This window comes from Centrocercus urophasianus, unplaced genomic scaffold (genome assembly GCF_019232065.1).
Source record: "Centrocercus urophasianus isolate 14NV4802_14NV808 unplaced genomic scaffold, USGS_Curo_1.0 seq_35, whole genome shotgun sequence".
Taxonomy (NCBI): Eukaryota; Metazoa; Chordata; class Aves; order Galliformes; family Phasianidae; genus Centrocercus; species Centrocercus urophasianus.
In genome coordinates, this window is record NW_024884922.1 from 4,493,291 (window position 1) to 4,516,980 (window position 23,690).

Consider the following 23,690-nt stretch of genomic DNA (forward strand, 5'->3'; position numbering starts at 1 on the left):
AGCGTGGCAAGCCTAATCTTTTCCCCATTCTCCTCTTTATGCTGAAGAATCAGAAGAAGATGATTTTGCAGAATTTTTGAGGGGAGGACAGTCAGTTCATAAATTGCAATATACAGAAAGTAAAGAAATAATGAGGATTGAGCCAATGTGGGGTGCTCTGGGGGGATCTGAGATTGCTTCATCCATGGGCAGGCTGTTAAGTATTCTTCAGCGTGCAGTCCTAACAGTGATGCCCAAGAATGGCACTTTGGCACTTTTTCTATCTTATCAGGTGAGATAAACATCAGGTAAACGTTAATTGGAAAATGTAACTGATGGATCATACAGATGCACATTCTACAGTGTCAAAATAAATAAATAAATAAATAAAATTCTTCCGTCTTTGATCAATAAAACAGGAAGATTATTTTGTGCCGTCTTTTCCCCCAGTATTTTCTTTCACTGGGAAATGGACTGTAACGTTAATTGTCACTAAAGGCTTTTTTCCTGCCATGCCTGTCTAATATAACATCTCTGGCTGATTAGAGACTGAAGGACCCACAGTGTGAAAGAAAAATGGCTTTTTCAAATTGGTTTATTTTCTGGCACAATCATACGTAAACAGCTTCCTAGCTGAGAATATGGAAATTAATCAGCAAGTCCAACGTGCTGCACCAGGATCAGTGCAATTCTCAGTATGTAAATAGACTGAGGGTAGAACTCCCTGACAGCAGCCCTGTGGAAAAGGACTTAAGGATTCTGATGGATGAAAAGCTTGACGTGAGCCAGCAGCATATTCTTGCAGCCCAGAAAGCCAATGGTAACCTGGGCTGCATCTAAAGAAGGGTGGCCAACAGGGAGAGGGGGTGATTGTCACTCTCTGCTCTGCCCTTTTGAAGTCCCAGGAGTACTGTGTCCAGTGACCGCAATGCAAGAAAGATGTAAAGCTCCGTGGAACAGGTCCAGAGGATCCACAGAGTTGTTGCAGACTTGCAGTGCTTGAAAGGAGCTTATAAACAGGAGGGAAACCAAATTTTTACATGGGCAAACAGTGATAGATGGATGAATGATTTTAAACTAAAAGGGGGGAAAGTTAGGTGAAATATTAGGAAGAAAATTTTCTCTTAGGTGGTGGTGAGACCGAGGAACAGGATTCCCAGAGAAATCGTGGATACTCCATTTTCCTGAAGGCAATGAAGATATGGGCTACCAGCTTCTCCAGGAGAATACTGTGGGAGACAGCGTCAAATGTTTTACTGATATCTAGGTAGATCACATCTGCAGCCTTTCCCTCATCCAGCAGGCTGATCACCTTTTCACAGAAGGAGATCAGGTTGGTCGAGCAGGACCTGCCTTTCATCAGCCCATGCTGGCTGGGCCTGATCCTCTGCTTGTCCTGTGTATGCCATGTGATCTCTCTCAAGATTATCATCACCATTAACTTCCCTGATACCAAGATCAGGCCGTCTTAGACTGAATTAGAAAAGTATCTGCTCCTAATATTGTGTTCATAAACTTCTTCCCTTTGAACTTCAGGTAGAATTACCCAAATGCTCCATGCCTACATCCAGGTACAGAGAGGTGCCTGTGTGTCTTACCAGCAAGTCGCAGCTCCCAAGACAAGGGGCACTTTGTCACCACTGCAGAGAACGGGCTTCTTTTTTCTAATACAAAGTGGATTGGTTTTTTTCCTTTTTCTGGTGATGTCAGCTGTGCTCACTCAGTCCTGTCTGTCACCTTTCTAATGCAGTATCATTGTCAACTGACATAACAGGAATTCAGAGAGTTTTCTGATGATAGCACAGCACCTCTACTACCAGTTTGCATTCCCAGAGATGGGTTTCTGTTTCACCTTTTTCCTATGGTTGTCCCTGCTGAGAGCCATTCTCGTGTGAGTGATTTTCACTTCTGATGCTCACCTCTGATATGCAGTAACTGATGCTGATACTAAATTTTCTGACCCAGAAGTGAAGGAGGAGACAATTGATGCTGTAATGAATCTGATCCATTCACAAGCCCAAAGGGCAAGGACAGCAGTGTGCATGGCAGGAAGCTATCCCTGTAGGAGTGATTCAGCTGAGGTTTCTGATCAGAATCCAATAAGGCTTTACACCACAATTAAATTCAGCTGCTTTTTCCAAAGGAAAGCACAGCAACAATGAAAAGTTTGGTATGAAAAATGTGGTCTTTTCAGAGATAAAATATATGGCAGAGAAGTGTCTACCTCAAGAGCAGTACTTGTTGAAATAGTGAATCAAGGGAAAAATAGTGGATGTAATATGGAGGTGTTGTGTCTTAATCACAAATGAGATGACAGATTTTACCTCCAGTTTTGCTTCACATTCGGTGAAGGCTCCTTTTAAAATGAGTTGAGCAGAGAAAGGTTACAATTCTGGCTGTGGCTTTCATTGTCGAGTGGCCTTGAAGACTTTTCACTTTACGAACTCCAAGTGTCGCTCTGAGCTCTGTAAACTTGGTGGTGCAAACCCATTTTTAGCTTCTCACACAAAAGTACCATAGCTTGGGGCTCTAATTACAGACAGATCTGGGAAATGCTATTATAATCTGCCAAGCAGCAAATCGTTTTGATTGTGTTTTACATTCAGCCTTGGTTTGCTGGCTTGTTATTTGTTCCATACTTTAGAGTTGAATGATGCCTGAAGAAATGTACTTGCTGGAACTCATGTTCCTGTCAAACATTGTTTTGCTGTGGCTCTCCATCTTAGAAAGCTGTAATAAAAAAAAAAAAGGAGGGAGAGCAAAGATATTTCTTTGCTTTCCTAAACTAATCCTGGAGTTCTAAATCCTGAATTGTTTATACAGCAAACTAAGATGATTGTGTTTTTCAGCTTAAGCAAGCAATAGCCACAAGACATTGTCAGACCTTTTTATCAGGGTCCAACTTTTCTGCACGCAAATCATCCAGCTTAATGGGTACCCAATCCTGATTTAATATGCAGCAATAGATAAATTGTTATTCAATAATGAGATACAGCCAGAAGGATGGCTTAAGGCTGTACAGTTTTTATAGCTTAGCACTACATGGATTGTAAATGAGTGTGAACAAGGACAGCTGAGAATTATAAGTTCCAAGATTCTCATTTTCAGTCAAAGCTGTACAATAAGCTTTAAGACTTAAAATAAATCAACATACCCACAGTTCAGTTTTACATCTTCATTATGGAGGTGTGCAAATGGCATAGCACTTGTTCTGCTATTTCACTGTTTTATGTAGCACATGTTAATATCGCTAGTCATATACCAACTAATATTCCACAATAGCAGTTTTGCTTTTGAGCCTTTTGCTAAGTCATAAGAATTTTACTCTTTGCTTCTAAGGTTTTGGTTTTTTTTTGTTTGTTTGTTTTGTTTTTGTTTTTGTTTTTTTTGCTTTTTAATATAGTGAGCTTTGGTACATTACTGTTGTAACTTGCTGCCAGGGCCCCATCCAACGTGTCCCTGAACACGTACGTTGTGACACTCATAACCTCTCTGGGAAACATTTCCAGAGCCTCACCACCTTCTGAATAAATATTTTTTTTTTCCTAAGATCTAGCCTAAACTAAATTTTTTACTTTGAAGACATTCCCCCTCATCCTATCACTTTAAATCTGTTTAAAGACAGTCTTCCTGCTTACAAGCTACCTTCACGTGCTGGACAGATGTAATGCAATGTGCCTGGAGGCTCCTGTTCTCCAGACAGAACAAGCCTTTCTTCTTCCACCTTTCTTCATAAAAGAGGTGCTCCACATCTCTGGTCATCCTTGTGACCCTCCTCTGACTCCACTCCAACTGCTCTGTATCCTTGTGCTGGAGGCTTCGGATCTGGACACAGTATTGCTGATAGGGCTTCATAATGACAAAGTAGAAGGTGAAAATCAGTTCCCAACCCGGCTGCCACCCCTCTTTAATGTGCTCACCCTACCCACTACTTCCAGTCAAACATTTGGACCTGTAGCACCAACATAGGTATTAAGCCTTTAATGCAACATAATGCAGTCCAGGATACCATTGGCCTTCTGGGCTGCAAATGCACACTGCTGGCTAATGTTAAGTCTTTCATCTACCAGGATCCTTAAGCCCTTTTTGGCAGGGGTGCTCTCAATGAGTTCTTCTTGCACTCTGTGCACATACCTGCCATTGCCCTGACCCAATGCAGCACTGCACTTTGTCTTGAAGATCATTAGGTTCATGTGGGCCTTTTCAAGCTTGTCCAGGTCCCTTTGGGTGGCACACCTTATTTCTGTTGTATGAGCTACACCACTCAGTGATGAGATAGCTGGGCTTCAGCAGTGCTCGGTCTGATCTCTTGATTTCAGTTTCTTGTTGTTGTAAAACTTTCAAAAATAAATGTGTTTAGATACTGGTATTGGAATGATTCTGGGTGAGTTATAAAGCATTAACTTTTATGATGTAGAGACTTCTGCAAATTGCCTGAATTTAAAGGTGAATTTGTACTTTTCTGCAGTTTTTTTTTTTAATATTTTGGGGCTTTTGTGGACTATTTCCCTCTTATTTTATTTAATTCCTTAGAATCAAGCATGATTGAGGCGGAAAGGAAATTACTTCAGGATTTTCAATCTAAAAAACTTAAGAAAAGAGCTTTACTTGAAATAAATTTGAAATCATTAGAGTGAATTTCTGCTGACACAATAAAGAAAGAGTTGATCACAGTGCTCTGTGGATATCATGCAGCTGATTACTATTTCATATTCAGACTACTTGAAATTCTTTATATCTGACATCTGGGATCCAAGTGCTTCTTTTTTCATCTCTTGCATCCATTTGTGTTGTCTTTTCATTATCATTTTAAATTGGTAAGCTCATCTGAGCAGGCATCACATCGCTATGTTCGCAAAGTGGTTCTCACTTGTATCGCTGGAAGATCAGAGTGACTCTATAGTAGAAATAATTATGGAAGGAACCATTATTCCAAGCTCAAATTAAAAAGCACATGTAAACGGATGTAAGTAGCACATGTAAAATAGATGCGTACAGTTAATTTGTTGTAAAAATTAGAAAGACCCAGACTCTTTTTCATTACTGCCCAGTGACGGGAAGAGGCAATGGGCAGAAATGGAAACACAGGAAAATCAATCTGAACACAAGAGAACGTCTTTTATTGTGAGGCTAGTCAGACGTGGGGACGTAGGTTGCCCGTAGAAACTGGAAATCTCTATCAGTAGAAGTACATAAAACTCAGTCATCCTTGACAACATGCTTTAGGTGACCCTTCTTGAGCAGGAGGGTTGGACTAGGTGGACTCAAGAGGCCTTTTCCTCCCAAGATGATTCTGTAAAAGCTTGAAGCATTAGACGAAAAAGCGAAACAGAATGGATTGTTTCTCCTCTTACATAATGAACAGATGGTATCCAAAAGAAATTAGAGAGATAAAGGTTTGAAAAAAATAAAAGAATAAAAGAAAGCGCTTTTCACACAGTGTGTGATTGAACTGTGTAACTCTTTATCGCAGTGTTTTGTGGATGCTAAGTGGCAATTAGATGAATGTGTGGAAAAAACATTCATCAAGGCCAGTTAAATATAATATTGCATACACTTCTTGAATTTCCCGAACCTGCAAGCCATTGGAAACTGAAAGATTACAACAAAGGTATGTTAATATGTTACTATTCTTCCCCTCTCTCTCCTCTTGGCTTTTGTCACTGGTGATTAAGATGTGGCACAGAACAGCTGACATCACATCGGTGGTCATATGTTTAGAAGTATAAAGCGTGTCCACTCTGTGGTCCCTTTTCACTACAAACACTCTTCTTAGCATGAGAGAGAATTGTTGTCTGTCACAAAGAGAAAATGCACCTTGAGCAGAGACAGTATTTGCAGAGACAGCTGATTTGAATAAGAAAGTTCCATTGTTTTGTGTCCAATTTTGATGAATCTTACATCTGAAGACTTGTAAAGATTGTAATTAAATATAAATACAAATAATTCCATACCCAAGACTGTTATAGTAAGAAAAAAACAAAATATGCTTCTCAGAGGCCTGAAGTAATTTGAGTTCTATAATAAAATGACTTAATAATGTGTCATAAGGTATCTGTTCCTTTTACAAAGTACGTGCATTTATGAGGAGACTGAACAGTTTCCCATTTAAACAACAACAAAAAAGAAAGTCTTACAATTTTATAAATATATGATATATATACCATGTATAAATATATGAAATATCTGATGACAAAATGGTTTATCGTAATTCTTAGGCAAAATATAAAGAACAAAATTTGCATGAGGCAGAATGCTAACACTCTGTAATAGATGAAAATAAAGGAGACTAAACCCTTGTAGCTATTTTTGGTTTTGCTTATGAGAAATAAAGGAAATACAAAAGCAGCTATGGTGTAATCATAGTGCAGGGAAGAAGTCTGGACAGGAGTTTTTTCTTATTTCCTTTTTTGCTGAAGACCTGTGTATTCAAACTGAGGAGAAAACACTGGTGAAAGTGACAAGATTTTTTGCAAAGAATCTGCACAAGGTTGAAAATGTTGTACAGCTAGACAGTGCAGGAGTTAATTAAGTCTGAGCAAGAAAGTTCTCTCTTGAAGATGAGAGCAGCAGTAACTGCCTTTGAACTTATGTCAGTGGGACACTGTGATTAAATACATCTTGTTTATAAAATGCTGCCGGTCCCTGTGGAGCAGTGATTAGGAGCTCAAATCAATTCTATGTCTACATTGGTTTAAGACCACCTTATCCTGTTGTTGCCTTCATTGCAAATGTTTGAATGAGATAGCAAAAAGGAGGAACTCTGGGTTACTTACCTGGAAAAAATAGGTTATGTTTGAATAGGAAGAGCCCCATGGAATATCGCCATCTGTTACTTCCTCCAGGTTCATTTAGGGTAGCTCAGCTAATTTTTTAAAAATTCTATCTTGCATATCTGCCCTGGGTGAGTACTGACCTGCTATGCTGGCAGCTGAGCCTGCTGCTTTGTGTGCCATCAAGCTGTCATGAGCTTCATCTGGAGGGCTGAATGCAGCTGTAAGTGTTCTAAATCCCTTTGTCTACAGTTTGATTACTTTGGTAATATTCTTCCATCATATGTGGTGACAGAACACTTAAAGCATCAGACACAAACATCAGAGAACAGTGCTGGATGCAGATTCATTTAAGTGATGACATCTTAAGGAAAAGAGAAAAAAAATACACAATGAGAAGGGAAGAGGAGAAGAAGAAAAAGAAAGATGAAAAAGAAAAGAAAATAAAAAGGGAGAAAGAAAAAGGAAAAGGGAAAAGAGGAAGAAGAAGAGAAAGTGAAAGAGAAAGAGAGAAAGAGGGAAAAAAAAGAAACAGCAAAAAGAAGAAGGACAACAAAGAAGACAGAAAGAAAAAGAAAAAAAAAAAAGAAAATCCAAAGATTATCCTGATTGTTTTTTGACAACTCTGACAGAATTTCTTGATGGCTTTCTTTGACCTTTGTACCTCAGGTTAAGCACAATGTTATGCCTCTTTTTATAAGTTTAAACGAGACCAAAACTTAAATCAGGAATCAGAGATTGTGTGATCCTCTCAGTTTATGGCATGCTGTCAGACTACTTTGCTCTGTGGAATTGTAATGTCCTTCAGGAAAAACTCAAACGTAGTCACATCAGCCGTATCACTCTGGCTGCCTGCTGCTTATAAAGCTTTTTTCAGAACAAGGAGGGCTGAAGCCAATGTATTTTCTGAGTGCCAGGCTGCAAGTTGGAGGCTGAAGCCCTTCTTCCTGAGCGCTGCTCATTTCCATTGACTGTTCTGTGATTTCTGTCAGAACTCTGTTTTTTTTTTTTGCACAAAGTGGCAAAGTGAAAGTCCCGTGTTCGTCCAGGACATAGAGGAAGGGAATGACCTGCAACCCCATGGAACATGAACCATGAAGCTGTTGCTCTCCTCGGGTATTAAGAGTTCCCCAACGTGGCTAGTTTTAATGACTGACTGATATTAATTGGCTTTCAATTATAAACCTGACTGTCTCAGGGTAATCAAATACTCTCCTGAAAAATGAAAAGAGAAAAGAAGAAAAATCTCCCCTTGGAAACGGTTTCCATGTTCATTTTTCTTAACCCATTGGCTCCTAATTATCAGATGTCAGTGAGCCTTATGTAACTGTACATTTCAGAACAGGCAGTGTGAACACCGACAGGTAGGAGATGCTATAGATAGCATTCATGGAGACAACGAGCTTTGAAAAAATACTTTTAGTCCATAAGACAGTCTAGCCTGTGCTCCAGTGAATCAATGCCTCTCATACAGATTGGAGACTTTTCTAAAACTAAGCATGTAATGATTTTGTTCTCTTTAATCACACAGTAATTCTTTAATCACATAGTGACTTGCTATGAAAGCAAATCCTGCCACAATGACAAATGAGATTGTGCATGTTAGAATTTTCTCCCATTCCTCACAGTAGTAAGATCTTTAGATACATTTCTAGTTCAGTCTTCTTTTCAGAGCTGTGTTTTCATCTAGTGGAGCTATCTTGTTCAAAAATATGAGCATTAGAAATTAAAAATAGTATTTGCTGCAGAAAAAAAAAGATTCTGAGTAAAAAAGTTGTGCATTGATCTACTCTAGATTCTCTCTAGTCTACACTAGTCTACTCGTTTCTTTCTGAAGGTTAAGGATTCCTCCGTAAGTTGTGTCATTGCCTCTATGAATGTAAAAGAGACCTCTGTCAGAAGGAAATTAACTGGCTACCAGTTACATAGAATGACATGAAAAATGGAATACTGTTTTGAAGGGGAATGATATAATGGCTCGGCAAAGGAATCAAAGTGAAATCTATTATTTAATTCTGTTCCTACCTGAAGGATCAGTAAAGCTCACCTGTTCTGTGGCTCAGGATTCCTGTTTTAGGTCTTACTCAGTAACTGTTGTAGAATCACAGACCCATAGAATGGTTTGGGTTGGAAGGGACCTTTGTGACCATCTAATTCCAACCCCCTGCTATAGGCAGGGACACCTCCTTCTAGACCAGGTTGATCACAGCCTCATTTGTCCTGGCCTTGCATGCTTTAAGGAAGGGGAAAATCCACAGCATCACTGGGCAATCTGTTGCTGTGTCTCATCACCCTCACAGTGAACAATTTCTTCCTAGTATTTAGTCTAAACCTAAACTTCTTCCAGTTTAAAGCCATTTCCCCTTGTCCTGTTGCTACGTGCCTCTACAAAAAGTCCCTCCACAACTTTCCTGTAGGCCCCTTCAGGTTATGGAAGGCTGCTATCAGGTTCCCCCCCAGCACCATCTCTTCTCCAGAAGGGGTTGAAGAGCCCCAGCTCTATCAATCCATCCTTGTAGAAGAGGTGCTCCAGCCCTCTGAATGTCTTCATGGTCTGCATTACACTTTCCGTAGAAGAAATTCAGTCAGTTATATTAGCTTATTTCTTTCCTGGCAATGTCCAAATGAGGTTTAATAGGTGCCTGAATTTAGTGAAAGTCTAATTTATGAACCCAACTTGGTGACTTGTTAAAACATACTGTTTAATCTTTCCAGATCTAGGAAGCAAACTTTCATCTTTGCTAGGAAGCCTCAACCCTCCCTTCTTTTCAGCTGCTCTGAACAAGCTATTTAGTTACACCTTTTATTAGTATTAGGGTTGTGTTTTAAATCATTCAGTGTTGTCAATGCAGTTTCAGCTTCTGAGAATGCCCTTTGGACTGTCTTTCAACAGCCTTCTGAAGAGCAGGGGGAAAATTTCTCCAGCAGCTAGTACATGTAAAGTTTCTGTGATAGCTTGGACATAGCCTGAATATCCTAGACTGCAATTTATTGCAAACAACTTGAGCAATCTGAGCCTAATGAAGGTTTTAAAGTCCTGCTTTGCAGCTTTGGGAGACCCTCAAGCTTATAACCAGCCCAAACAAGGCAAAGAGCTGCACTTTGCTGGGATTAGAGCAGCGTTCAATCAAGGTGCAACTCTTATAACAGCTTTACCCAGTTTTGCAATTCTGGCTCCAAGCATTCCAGTAAATTACTGTTTCCAAAGCTTTGATGGTTCGTGATTTCGTCTCTCTCACAGCGGACTCATTTTTTCCAAGATTCAACATCTGCAGTGAGGCTGAGTGGCTGCATGTGAAACAAGGTGACAGAGAATGATCCCCCTGGCTAAGGCAGGGATGCAGTTAAGGGCACAGTAATCTCTTTCTCTCTGAAAAGTGATGGAAAAGCTCCATAATGGAGCAGACGTTCCCTGTGCTGTACAGATGTCATATTAATGCCGTTACCCCGCTGCCCAATGGAAGCTAATTGAGGCAATTGAGCAAAAGGCTGGTACATCACAGAGTGTCAGTCCTGCACAGAGAACCCAGGTGTTCTGTGAGAACTAATTAGATCAGGAGTGACAGCAAGATGAGGCTTTGACAGGGGAAGCAAGAGGCTTGGGAGGGAGAAAAGGCAAAATGAAGGAATAATTATATTAAAGAGTTCTGTACAGCAAGGAGGGGGAATAGTGCTGATAAAAAAATTGCACAGAAAGTGGCAGAGCTGTGGGGCCATCAGTAGGGTATGGTGAAAATCCCACGATGATGTGCAGGCAGGGCTCTTCCATGCTGTTGGTGCTTCTGTGCAGGCACCTGGTGGCAATGCAAACTGGCAGTGTTTGCAAGGGACTTTGTACATATAATCTCGACTGAAGGAAGCTCTGAGCTTCTGCTGGAGCACAACAGGCATTGGCCAGTGGTAGATGTGGAGACATGAGCCTACTGGAGCCAGGCTTGTCCCACCTCCAGTGCTGACTGAAGGACATGTTCAGCACACAGCTCTCTTTCTCTCTGGATGACATAATGACACAAAAAACCTTTACTTTAGATAAGATGCCTCGATTTTAAACTTTGCAGCTTCAGGAATGGGTTCTGTTTCTAACCCTACTCCAGCAGTAAGCTGAAAGCATTGCTGCATAAAGTTATTCTTACTCTTAGAAGATGCAGCATCTCCCTGTCATGTTTGTTTGCAGTTCATGCAGTTGCATCCTATCACTTTCATTTGTTTGCAGGCTGACTATTCATCTTCTGCATATTAAGATAGATTTTCTGCTTATTGTTACTGACATCATATCATAGTGATGCAAAAAAAATATTTAATTTATGAATTCCATTGGAATTTGGTTTGTTCTGTATTACTGCCAACCAGAACTGTAGGCATGAGGATAGACTGCATCAACAACTCTCAACAGATAGTTTTGTCCAGCCATCTCTCAGGTGTTCAGCGTTTCTAGTAAAAAAATATGTTGAATCCTATTGATTATACAATCATAGAATATTTTGGGTTGGGAAGGACCTTAAAGATCATCTAGTTCCAACCCCCTGCCATGGGCAGGATTGCCAAGCACTAGATCAGGATGCCCAGAATCCCATTGTGATTGGGCTTTTATGCCTCCAGGGAAGGGGCATCCACGGCTTCTCTGGGCAGCCTATATACCAATGCCTCACCACCTTCGGAGTAAAGAATTTCTTCCTAGCGTCTGACATAAGTGTTCCCTCTTTTAGTTTAAAACCATTCTCCCTTGTCCTGTCCCTATCAGACTGTGTAACATGTCGATCCCCTCCTGCTTGTAAGCTGACTTAAGTACTGGAAGGCCACAACAAAGTCTCCCTGGAGTCACCTTCTCTCCAAATAAAACAAGCTCAACTCTTTCAGCTGTGCTTCGTAAGAGGGGTGCTCCAGCATTTGATCATCTTCGGGGCCCTCTTCTAGACCCTCTCTAAGAACTCCATATCCTTGCTGCTTCAGTGTCCTCACACCTGGAAGCAGTACTCCAGTTGGGTCCTCACAAAGTCAGAGTAGAGGTGGACATTCACCTCTGTCAACCTGCTGGCCACTGCTCTGTTAATGCAGCCCAGGATACTGTTGGTCTACTGGGCTGCAAGAGCACACTGCTGGCTCATATCCAGACTTTCAGCTGTAAGGATCTCCACATCCTTCTCAACAGGACAGCTCTCAGTTTGTTATTCTCCCAGTTTTTACTGGAATTGCCTTGACCCAAATGTAGTACCTTGCACTTAGCCTTGTTGAACCTCGTTTCTCAGAGGAAGACAGTAAGCTCTAAAATAGTCAAACAATTGCTATTCTGTAATGCTCTATCAAAAGCTAATGAAGCTCTTTAGACCTTTGGTTGCACTTGTATAGCTCTTAACGTTCTTTAGAGAAGTTAAAAAAATAATAGTAAAAGAAAAAAAAATCCCAAATGCATGAGGATGAATGTTTTATTTCTTTAAACAGTACTTTGTTTTGGAAAAAAATAGGATTGTACAGATTCTGGGGGGAATGCAATTTTTGAATTGGACTTTTAAATAATTCCTGATACTTACGGGCCAATTCATGCTTTCAGCTTCTCATTCATTTCAGACATATAAGGATGGTAGAATGACTGCTGTTCTGTGAAGTGCTCTAGATTCAGTATTTTTAATTTCATAAAAGATCCCCGTGAAGGTGAATTTGGAGGTGCAATTGGCAACTTTTTTGTTATTCAGGGAGATAATATTTTTTTTCTTTCTGCTTTTAGTGTGTATAAAATTGAGAGTTTGTCTAACTCACTGAAATTTTAATGACACAATGTCTTGGCTCTTTAGATAACTCCTTTTCTTGTATAATTTCCTCTAAGTCTCATTTAGAGTCCGTAAAGTCAAAATTAGGTTAGTGACTTAGTTTAAAAAGATCATTTATGTACATTAAGTCAGGGAAAAAAACCATTACACAACAGTCTGGCATTGAGCAAGGTCCCAGCGGCAGTGCAATCACATTGAACTGAATCCATCCTAAAGTTTGTTCTCCCCAGGCAGGATGAGCATGGTCAACCATTTGACTGAATGTCTCCTGCGGGAGTAGTTATATACTACATTTTCTTTGGCAGTGAAGCCAACTTGCAAAGTTCCCTGCTGTCCCTTTGGCTGTGTTGTTGCAACTGTGTATGAGGTTATAGCGTAAAGCAGGTCTATGAAATTATCAGGGTCAAAACTGGAATCACAACCTTATTCTGCTGATTTCTTTTATTGTTGTTTCTACATTTTCCTTTGTAGAGCAGCACCACAAACAGTTGTGCTGATACAAAAGGACAGGGGGGTACAAAGGCAGGGAATGAAAGACAGAGAAAGGAAAAAAAATGAGGGCAGTAGGAAAGTCTTTAGAGAAGGAAACGAAAGCAGTATGTTTAATTTCATTCTTGCTTATGAGGTTTGTTTTCTTGATAGGCAAATGTTTGAGGTGGTACATCAGTAGCAGTTCACTTTTAAAGAGAAAAAAGAGAGATACTGATCTCAAGTTAGAAGCGAAGGACCAGTGCAGGAATGTTTTATAGTGCATGCTTTTTATTTTCTTTTTTTTTTTTTTTTTTTTTTTTTTTCACTGATGATGGATTCATTTTTAATATTTCCAGCGCTTTGTAATTTGATCTACTGGCTGCTATTTATTTTACTCAGTCATTTCTCTGTGTTTTCTTTTGTTTTGCTTTTTATTTATCTTCCTGCCCAATGCCACTCAAGTTTTGAATTTCTAGTCAGATTTCTATAATATTAGGAAGTCTTCTCAGAATGGGGGGGCTAGGTTTATGAGGAGGGAAAAGCTCAGTAAATTATATATACAATTTGTAACTGTCAGTGTACAAAATACAAAGTACTTAAAAAAATAATAATAATAAAGCAAATGTTTGAATTTACATTCCATACTGGGAACTAGTATTTTAAACTGAAACTAAAGCCTTTATCTGAACTGTCAGTGTTATAGATGGTGCTTTTATATATACATATAAACGTTTGCATAGCTTTTATCGGCACTTAGCTGATTTAACATTCAAGTCTTTTATTTAGGAAGGAGGAAAAGATAATATTTCAAAGGAATATGAAAAATGCATGGCTTTTATTCAGGCCAGTCCATCAATCTGTCTCGCACTGGTTCACTTTGAACACAGAAGCCTTTCTTGTTGGTTGTTCAGGACGTGCTGTCTGTGAGAAGGATTCTGGGTCTGGCCTCCCATCTTGGTTTTCATACTGTATCTATAAAGCGTCACTGCTTCCATCCTCTTTTTTGCTCCAGTAGTCGTGGATTTGATGATGAAAGCTCTGGCCAGTCCTGAAGATTAATTTTGAGTCCATCACAGCCCAACACAGCCTGTCAGAGCTGCTTCCCTGTCCCAGTGCTGGTAGTCATGTGATGACCCATTTCAGGGGACAAGTCAGTGAGAACCTGATCCACATCTTTTGTAGTATTGGATTTCTTATAGTTGAACTCCCTAAATTGATTTACTTAACAATCTCAGGAATACAAGCGCTGGTGCAGATGGGGCAGGGCATCTGGCTATGACATTCTCCTTAGAACTTCTCTGGCCATGGAGCAGCACTCTGGAACTATCACAAACTATTGACATGAAAGATTTTATCACAGAAGTATTTGTTTCAGTCCCTGGTGCCACTTGTATGCCAGGAGGTGTAACAGTCTTATCAGGGAAATGATATTAGGAGTTATTCAATCCAGTGTGCTAAAACATAATAGAGCCGAATAGCAGGAAGTTTAGGTCAAATAAATTCAAATGGAAAAGAATGAATTCTGTCAAGGTGTATAAGCACATTGTAAGCATATCAAAGAAGGTGATAAATTCACAGTGGAGCGTTTATGCCAAGACTGGATGTCTTACTTAACAATAAGCTATAGTTCAGCCACCAGCAAGTTATTGGGCTTAATAGCATTCAGTTAGAAAGAAAGAAAGAAAAATTTCCTCTACCACAGTGGGTGAAATTCCATGGCCTGTATTAAACAGAAGGTCATGCCTGCAGAGGCTGTGATCAATTCTTTTCAAAATCTATGAATCTCTGTTAGTTTTAAAGTTATTCAGCAAAACACATAGTCATTTGCTATATGTTTCACTGAACAAGTGAAGTCTCAGACCTCCCATACATGAAATTGGTTGCAGAAATATTCAGCTCTCAAACAGTATCTATCATTTCAATACACATCTCTGAATTCGTATAAACAAAAACACCAGTGTCATCCATGCACACTTAGGTCACTAAAATTAGTTACTTACTTAGTTAATTAGTTCTACGGGTTAAATCGTGTTTCCGAGAAGGCAGTGGGAATTGGAGGAAGGCTCTTTGTTGTTTAAGCCTCTGTCACCAGAATGGACCCTACTACCTTGGTATTAGTAAGCTTGAATTCCCATGGCAGAATTCAATGGTGGGAAAAGATGGGTCAAACTCCTGTAAAGACACCAGAGAGGATTCCACATTAAGCACTTGGAAGCACTGAGATGATATGACTCTGAACAAAGTGAGGAAATATATCCTTGGAAAGTCTTTTTCTGGGGTCCTCTATGGACAGCAGGTAACAGGTTTTTTTTTTCCCTCTCAGTGCTGCATTTTCCATCTTTTTTTGCTGATATTCTGCAGTGCTTGGTAAGGAGTACAAATTAACATTCCACCTAGCTAGGTTGGTAGAGTTTCACCCTAGCAACAGGCTCTTCTGAAGGCTGATCAAAACACCAGATAACAGCCATCTCTCCCCATGAATGTCTAAATCCGAACAAATAAGCAAATAGAGAATAAACAAAGAGAATAAACAAAAACCAACAACCATGATTCCCATTACAAAATCAGCCTCTTTGCTATCTTTCCTCTTCAATGAAGCCCATACTTTTCCTGAAGCTTTCTCAGAAGTTCAACCAATAAACCAGAATTGGGGTTCAAAACTTCTTCCAATCTGCCAGGTCGGTCGTTCTGCAACATTGGCCCATAGAAAGAAAAGCTAACTCTGTGACATGCTGCCACTTAAATAATGCATTCCTCTTCCTGTCTTTTTAGACAATACTTATAGCTTCCTACAGACAAGAGTAAATTAGAGAGTCTTCTAAAAGTGTGTTTTCCACAGAAATGCGACAGAAATGGTATGGAGTCCCATGTCCTTTGGTCTCAATTTATAAAGCCCTGACAGCTGAATTCAGCTTATTCTTGTGAGAATTGTTGATTATTATTATTATTTTTTTTAAGATAAAAATCTCTCTCAGTTACAGAGAGTTTACAATCTCCACCTGAGAAAAAGCTGAAAGCTGTAAGTCAAACCTTAAGGGTTTATTTCCTTCTTCTTGAATATTATGATTCTTAAGCATCATCTCAATTTTTTGGGTGGGGAAGGTCAGGCTGGCATTGTTATCCTGCTTTCTCCAATTCCAGTGTCTCCTATTTATTGCTGTTCTGGAGAAAAGTAGTTTTACTGCTTGTCAAGATGATGTGAATCCAAGGCAATGAAATACAACGTGTATTGCCAGCTCTGCGTATAGGGCTGTAGTTTTAATGTGGACAAAATCCCCCACTGCCGTCTCTTCCTAAGAAGCACACATCTCATCCATTTTCATTGTTTCCTCTCTTTGATGTTCTTAGTGAAATTAATCATTTCACAGCAGCAAAGGCTTGCTAGTGGCCTCCTGTGACTTAGCTATCTATCATGGATTTTATTTAATATAATAGTGCAAAGCCTTCTTGCATTCAAATCTGTTTTGATGTTTGTTTGGGAAGCTCATGAGTCATTATCTCCTTTCCCCACCCATTCAAGCTATGCAGAGATTAGGAATTGCTGGTTGTCACTCCACAGCCACTGTGGCCATTTGAAGTGCTTGTGGTATTAAGCTTCTCCTCCTCTTTATGCATAGGTTCTCACTTTCTTATTCTCATTGTAGATAAGAGAATCTCTTCTGCACTTCTGCGCAGGGCCTGTGAGACGTTCCAGGACCATAGCCATTCTGTAACACAGCACACCTTCGGGCTGGAATAGCTCTCTGATCTGCATGTTCATTAGGCTGGGATATCTGAATGAAAATCTCAAGCACAAACTCCAAACAAGTACAGAAAAATCTGATGTATTGGAGGGAGGCAGGTGGAGAACCTACGTGAATTTTAATAGGCTTAAATGCTATCAGTTACTCAGAGATAGTGTCACTGCAGAAGCAGCCATTTATTCTTGAAATAGTTGTCACACATAGCTCATTCAGCTGTCTTGGATCAGATCGTGATGAGATGAGTTGCAATATGTGTGATCTAACAAACTTCACAGACAATAAATGCATGTCACAGTGGAGGAATATGAAGTTCCTATCCAGTGCCATCAACCCTGTTTCAAGTCCTTAGGAAAATCTTACGTTACGCTGCAAAAACAGATGGTTGAAATTAAGAATAGCCACAGCAGTGTGTTAATTGTGGTGAGAGCTGAGGAGGGACTGTTAAATTCACACAACAGGAGCTGGGTTTTTGTTTTTTGTTTTTTTTTTCCTAAGCCAAGACTCCATTATTGTCTGCTAAATTTTTCCCAAGAAGAATGACCAAAAGACTGTGAGACACACACAGATACTTGGTTCCTTTACCTTTTAGATCAACACCATGTTGGTACATGCTGGAGACTTACTGTAAGAAAAAACATCTCTTCGTTAAATTCTGCCAAAGCCAAAGACCATCATACAGTAATTTCATCACCTATCAACCTCATAATACAATTCCATTATGTATTGTATTAATGCAGTGGTTTGATCATTCCGAGACTATTGATTTACTGATTTAATTTTAATTGTGATCTCAATGTGACCACTGCATTGTTCAGTCTTTAATTATCCTAGTAAAAATGCAGTATATTACCTCACTAATAGGTGCTTTTAAGTGAACATTTGCTTGCTCATCCTTTTAAATAAATCCATTAAATATATACAGAACTGTTTTATTCTGTCTGCCTTCAATGTAGGCCACAGACTTTGAAGACACAATTAACCTCAAGTGAGAAATTTGCAAGCCACTACATTATTGTACTGGATAGTAAAACCGAGGTCTTTTCACCTTTTAATGTAAGATACTATAAAGACTGAAGTTTCTTGCTGGAGAGAGAACTCCAGAGCACAGATGAAAAGATAGGAAAAAATGAGCAGAAATGCTAAAGTTTGAAGTTTTCTTTTTCCTTTCTTTTCATTGAGATATCACTCAGGAAACACAGTACCAAGAAGGGCCCATCTGGTGATACTATTAGCTGAGTACTTCCCTTCACAAACTGATGGGCAAATCTTATACAAGGGGAAAAGAAAAGTTAAAAAAATGGACAATTCTTTTTAATGTTATTATTCATGTTGTAGTGGTTGAGTAAAATGCTTAAGCTTCATTTTATGTACTAGTGTGCTAGTAACGTTGCACTCCTTTCATCCCATTCTCAGGATTCTTTCAGGTAGAAGTACAAGATTTTTTTATCCTTTTAATTCCAGCTAAAATAAACATCAGAGAATAGAGAAAAAAAAAAAAAATCCCTTAACAAACATTAAATAAATATCCAAATGTACAATTATCTACACATATGGAAGTGTGTCCAGTAGTGTCATGAATTTGGTAACATTGATTCTGGAGAGCATATTAATATTCAGAAATAGAAATTCAGAAATTTGAAATTTCAGATGTGCAGATCACATACGTGTATGAAGAAAATCTTTAGTCTTTCCTTGTTTCACATCCAGAATCATTCAATATGCTTCTTCTTGAAACTATATATAAGGACATACATGGTCTTTCATTCTTTCTGCATAAATGATGAGTTAATCTATCCACTTTTCTTGGACACATCTTTAAAGTCACTGTGATTACTAAATTTTTAGTGTTAGTGATTTTAGGTCACCGATAGAGAGACGCAGCTAATGCCAAGTATCAAAGACACTTGACACTAGGTAAAATACAGAAGATCTACTGTGCCAACAGCCCCCTGGGGAGCGTATGGGCACCAGAGAAGAATCTACTTGGGTCACATCTCCCTAAGTGCTGTAAGAACTTCGTAAATTCTGGAAACCCCAGTCTATTAAGGGCTGAATCAAAGAATCATACTATGGCCTGAGTTGAAAAGGACCACAATGATCATCCAGTTTCAACCCCCTGCTATGTGCAGGGTCAACAACCAGACCAGGCTGCCCAGAGCCACACCCAGCCTGGCCTTGAATGTCTGCAGGGATGGGACATCCATGACCTCCTTGGGCAACCTGTTCCACTGTGTCAGTGGAGGAAGGGTCATGTTACTCCCATTTACAAGAAAGGGAATAAGGAGGACCCCGGGAACTACAGGCTGTTGAGTCTCACCTCTGTGTCTGGGAAGATCATGGAACAGACCCGCCTGGATGACATGCTTGATCACATGAAGAATGAGTGTGATCCGAGACAGCCAGCATGGCTTCACCAATCTGTGGGCCTTCTATGATGGAGTGATGGCACCGGTGGACAAGGGAAAGGTAACCAATGTCATTTACCTGGACTTGAGCAAGGCCTTTGACAAGGTCCCCCACCACATCCTCATCTCCAAATTGGAGGGATGTGGATTTGATGGGTGGATCACTCTATGGATAAGAAACTGGTTGAAAGGCCACAGACAGATGGTGGTCATCAATGGTTCTGTGGCCAGGTGGAGGCCGGTAACGAGCAGCAATCCCAGGGCTCTGTCTTGGGACTGGTGCTCTTTGACATCTTTATCAGTGACATCGGTGACGGAATCGAGTGCAACCTCAGCAAGTTTGCTGATGACACCAAGCTGAGTGGTGCGGTTGACATCGTGGAAGGAAGGGATGCCATTCAGATGGACCTCGACAGGCTGGAAAGGTGGGCTCGGGTTAACCTGATGAGGTTCAACACAGCAAAGTGCAATGTTTTGCACTTGGTCCAGAGGAATCCTAGGCATCCATACAGACTGGAAGGAGCAGTCCTTGAGAGCAGCCCTGCAGAGAAGGACCTGGGGATCTTGATGGATGAAAAGCTTAACATGAGCCAGCAGTGTGCCCTTGCAGCTCGGAAAGCAAATGGTATCCTGGGCTCCATGCGAAGAGGGGAGGCCAGCAGGCACAGGGAGGTGATTGTCCCCCTCTACTCTACTCTTGTGAGGCCCCATCTGGAATATCACGTCCAAGCCTGGAGCCCCCAGTATAGGAAAGATGGAGAGCTGTTGGAGAGGGTCCAGAGGAGGGCCACAAAGATGAACAGGGACTGGAGCACTTCCCCTATGAAGACCAGCTGGGCTCGTTCAGCCTGGAGAAAAGAAGGCTGCAGGGTGTCCTCATGGCAGCCTTTCAGTACCTAAAGGAAGCCTACAAACAGGAGGGGAATCAACAATTTGAAAGGGAAGATAACTGCAGGACAAAGGGAAATGGTTTTAAGTTGAGGGAGGGAAGATTTAGGTTGGTTGTCAGGGGGAAGTTCTTTATTATGAGAGTGGTGAGGTGCTCAAACAGCCCAGAGAGGTTGTGGATGCCTTGTTCCTGGAGGTGTTCAAGTCCAGACTGGATGGGGCCCTGGGCAGCCTGGTCTAGTATTAAATGTGGAAGTTGATGACCCTGCATGTGGCAGGGGAGTTGGAGATTCATGATCCTTTTGGTCCCTTCCAACCCTGGCTATTCTGAGATTCTGTGACTCTGTAATTCTGTCACAACCCTCTATGACAAAAACTTCCACCTAATATCCAATCTAAACCTCCCCTGTCTTAGTTTAAACCACTCCCCCTTGTCTTATCAGTATCCACCTTCATAAACAGTCGTTCCTCCTCCTGTTTATACACTCCCTTCAATTACAGGAAGGCCACAACGATGTCTCCCCAGAGCCTTTTCTTCTCCAAGCTTCTTCCTTCTTCCCTCCTTCCTCCAAGCTTCTTCCTTCTTCTCCAAGAATGAAAAGGGAGTTCAAAGAAGTTACCCAGGGCACGGACTATTTGAACATCCTGGTGGCATGTAGGTGAGATGTTTGAAAACTTGCTTGCTATCATCAGTATCTACATTGAGTAGGAGCTCTTTCTGTCTTCTGATTCTGGATGTCTTCACCTCTCATATGTCTGTTGCTTGCCTTGGCATTCTCAAAACTTTTGCATAAGCTAATCTACCTCACTAAAATGGGAGAAAATATCTCGAGGGAGGGAAGAATGGTTTTCTGCTATTTTGATAGCACAGTGTCCTACAGTAGTGAGTCATTTTATGGGAGTGTGAGACCTCAAGGCTGTGAAAGATCTCTTCTGATAGCAGAAGACCATTACGGCATTTTCCTGCATTTGAAGCCGTACCTCTAGTATACCAACTTGGCAGTACTCTTTAAGCTCAACCACAGAGCTATGCATCTGACTTTGTGGTCAGGCGGTGTTTGGCCACTATAAGTAGAAAAACATTCCATACCTCAGAATGTGAATGGGCTCCTTGTGGCATTTCTGAAACAGCAGCAAGCAGGACATCCAACTTCAGGTGAACACCTTGAAAGTCTTGCTGTTTTCTGTATTTTCTATTTCAAAAAGGAATGTGATGGTTCACCTCAAAACTACAGTTACCCTCTTCAGTAACTTAGGTACTTATCCCTCTGAAATACTTCTAATTAGTTTGGTAGGGATGGACTGCAATTGTAGTTGCTGTGGAATTTTCATTGAATTTAGATCCCTTTCTTAATCAAGCCATTAACTTTTAAAGAAGCTGTAGAGATGAACATAATGTAGCAGCAATAAAAATAATTAAGGTTGCAAATGGGTCTTTGTTACTGTCTGGAAATTTGTAGAGGAAATCTAAGTTTTGACATATACTGTTATTGTCATGCTGCATTGATATTCAGTCTGATAGTTGCACAATGAATCTCTATTTTTTTTTCCCCAGCATAATGTGAGACAAATTTACACAAGATGAGAAATCCACACTAGATGAGAACATCTACGTGTTCAAAATGCAGACTTTTAGCCTGATACAGTGAGAAAGGAAGTCTGTAACTGAAAATTAATTCATACTGGGAAGTACAGTCAATAGACAATTACTAAGATACAGCTAGTGTTTATTGCTACAGGAACTTTACACAAGATTTATAACATCTAAAAGCAATTACCTTTACATGTAAAGAACAGTGTAAAAAGATGAAACTTAATTACTCTAGAAGCCTTCAAACATTCTTTATCTCCTATAAATAATCATCAACCAGACAGCAATTAAAGAAAAAAAAAATAAAGCATGAAAGTCGACATTTTGTCCGTATCAAATGATAACCAAAAAAAATCCCTGCTTTGTCTGCAATTCTTCTATCAGTTTTGCACTGATAGAACGACTGTTCTGCTCCAGATGCAATAAATGAAAACCTGATGTAACTGGAAGTAAAATAGGGTTAAGATTTTAAGAGTGGTTATGAGTATCACTGCATCTTTCATCTGGTATGCCTGACACTTTCTATGCCACTGATAACCTCAGGAATGTGGTTGTACCTCACAGGTACAGGCAGTGTGAGATGGAGCTTCCCTCTGAGCATTAATGTCATTGGTGAGAATGCAAAAAAAACCCACATTTGAGTGTTGATTCACACCAGAAACAATGAAATGCTCAGAAATGCTCAGAGCTCTTCTTGTTTGTTTATATGCATGTTTTTAGGGGCATGTTTTTAGGGAGGAGAAAGTTTATTTTATTTATGTTTTTATTGAAATATGACTCAGATACTGCACAGATCTTGGTCCTGTAACCCAGGAGTCTTGGACATTAACGTTATTTTTTTCTTTTTTTTTTTTTTTTTTTTTTTTTTTTTTTCTTTTTTTCTTTTTTTCTCTCTATGATTCACAACTTTAGACTCTTAAGGGCTGAAATACCTAAGAAATGGGGTGTGGGATCTGTGTTAGCATACAGAAGATACAGGTAATAGGATACCAAAGGTCCAATGGGATAAGATTAAGTAATGGTCTCTTTTAAGTCTGTAGAATTTAAACTATGTACTTTGATCTTTAATTGAGTTAGTATTTTTATAGAATTTTCCCCATTGTACCAACTTTAGAACGGGACTGTGGCTGAGGACTGTGAAAATTCACTTTCTCATTATAGTGACCACAACTTTAAGTTATGCTCCTTTTTCTTCCTTTCTTTTTAAGACTGGTATATAAATAAATGCTTACTGTTTCACTGTGAAAATAATGAAGATCTCCACTCTGTAACCTTGTGATTTCGCTGTGGTGGTTGCAGAGGAGTTTTGACTCCATGCACAGGTGCGTAGAAGTGATGAGTGTTTCGGTACATTTTTACCCTGGAGTGAAAGGATTCTGTTCAACAAATTGGTTACAGAGAGAGAGAGAAAGTATGCGTGTGAGTGGAATTCTGCCTCAGATATTCCCTCTTCAAATTACTTCCAAGATTAAAGGAGTAATTAAAAAAAAAAAAAAAGTCACAAAAAGATTTATTGGCCTGTGCTTGTAGAGCTGTGGTTTTCTGCTTTTGTTAGAGCCACAGCAACTTTTTGGTTTATTTTAGATGCTGGGAAGGCATCTGTGGCAGCTGCATAGAAGCAGCAGGTAGTGCTGAAGTGATTTGGGAGTGGGAAAAATGTGCACAGGGAACATGCAAACTCCTGTGATTTCCTGAGTAGCAGCACGTTGCTGGGCTCAGAGAAGGGAGTTTTCCTTTGCAAGGCTCTGACAGCAACCCCAGGTCTTCATCGTGTCCGTTCCGTTCTCAGACTTACTGAATTAAGGTAGCTGTAGCAATATTTAACATCAGACAGACAGACAGACAGACATCCTCAAACTACAACCTCTTCTCTGAGCTTCACATCTGAAAGAAAAACGTAGTCATTCTCAGGATATAGATGAACAAGGGAAGATTTTTCTGCAGAGCTGATGCAGTGTTATCAGGAACAGTTCAAGATGGAGTCACAGCTGGAGGTCTGGCAGCGGTGTCAGACCCCTGGTGACAGCGCCGAGCTGCCATGCTGTGGTCTGGCTGCTCCTTCATCACATGTGATG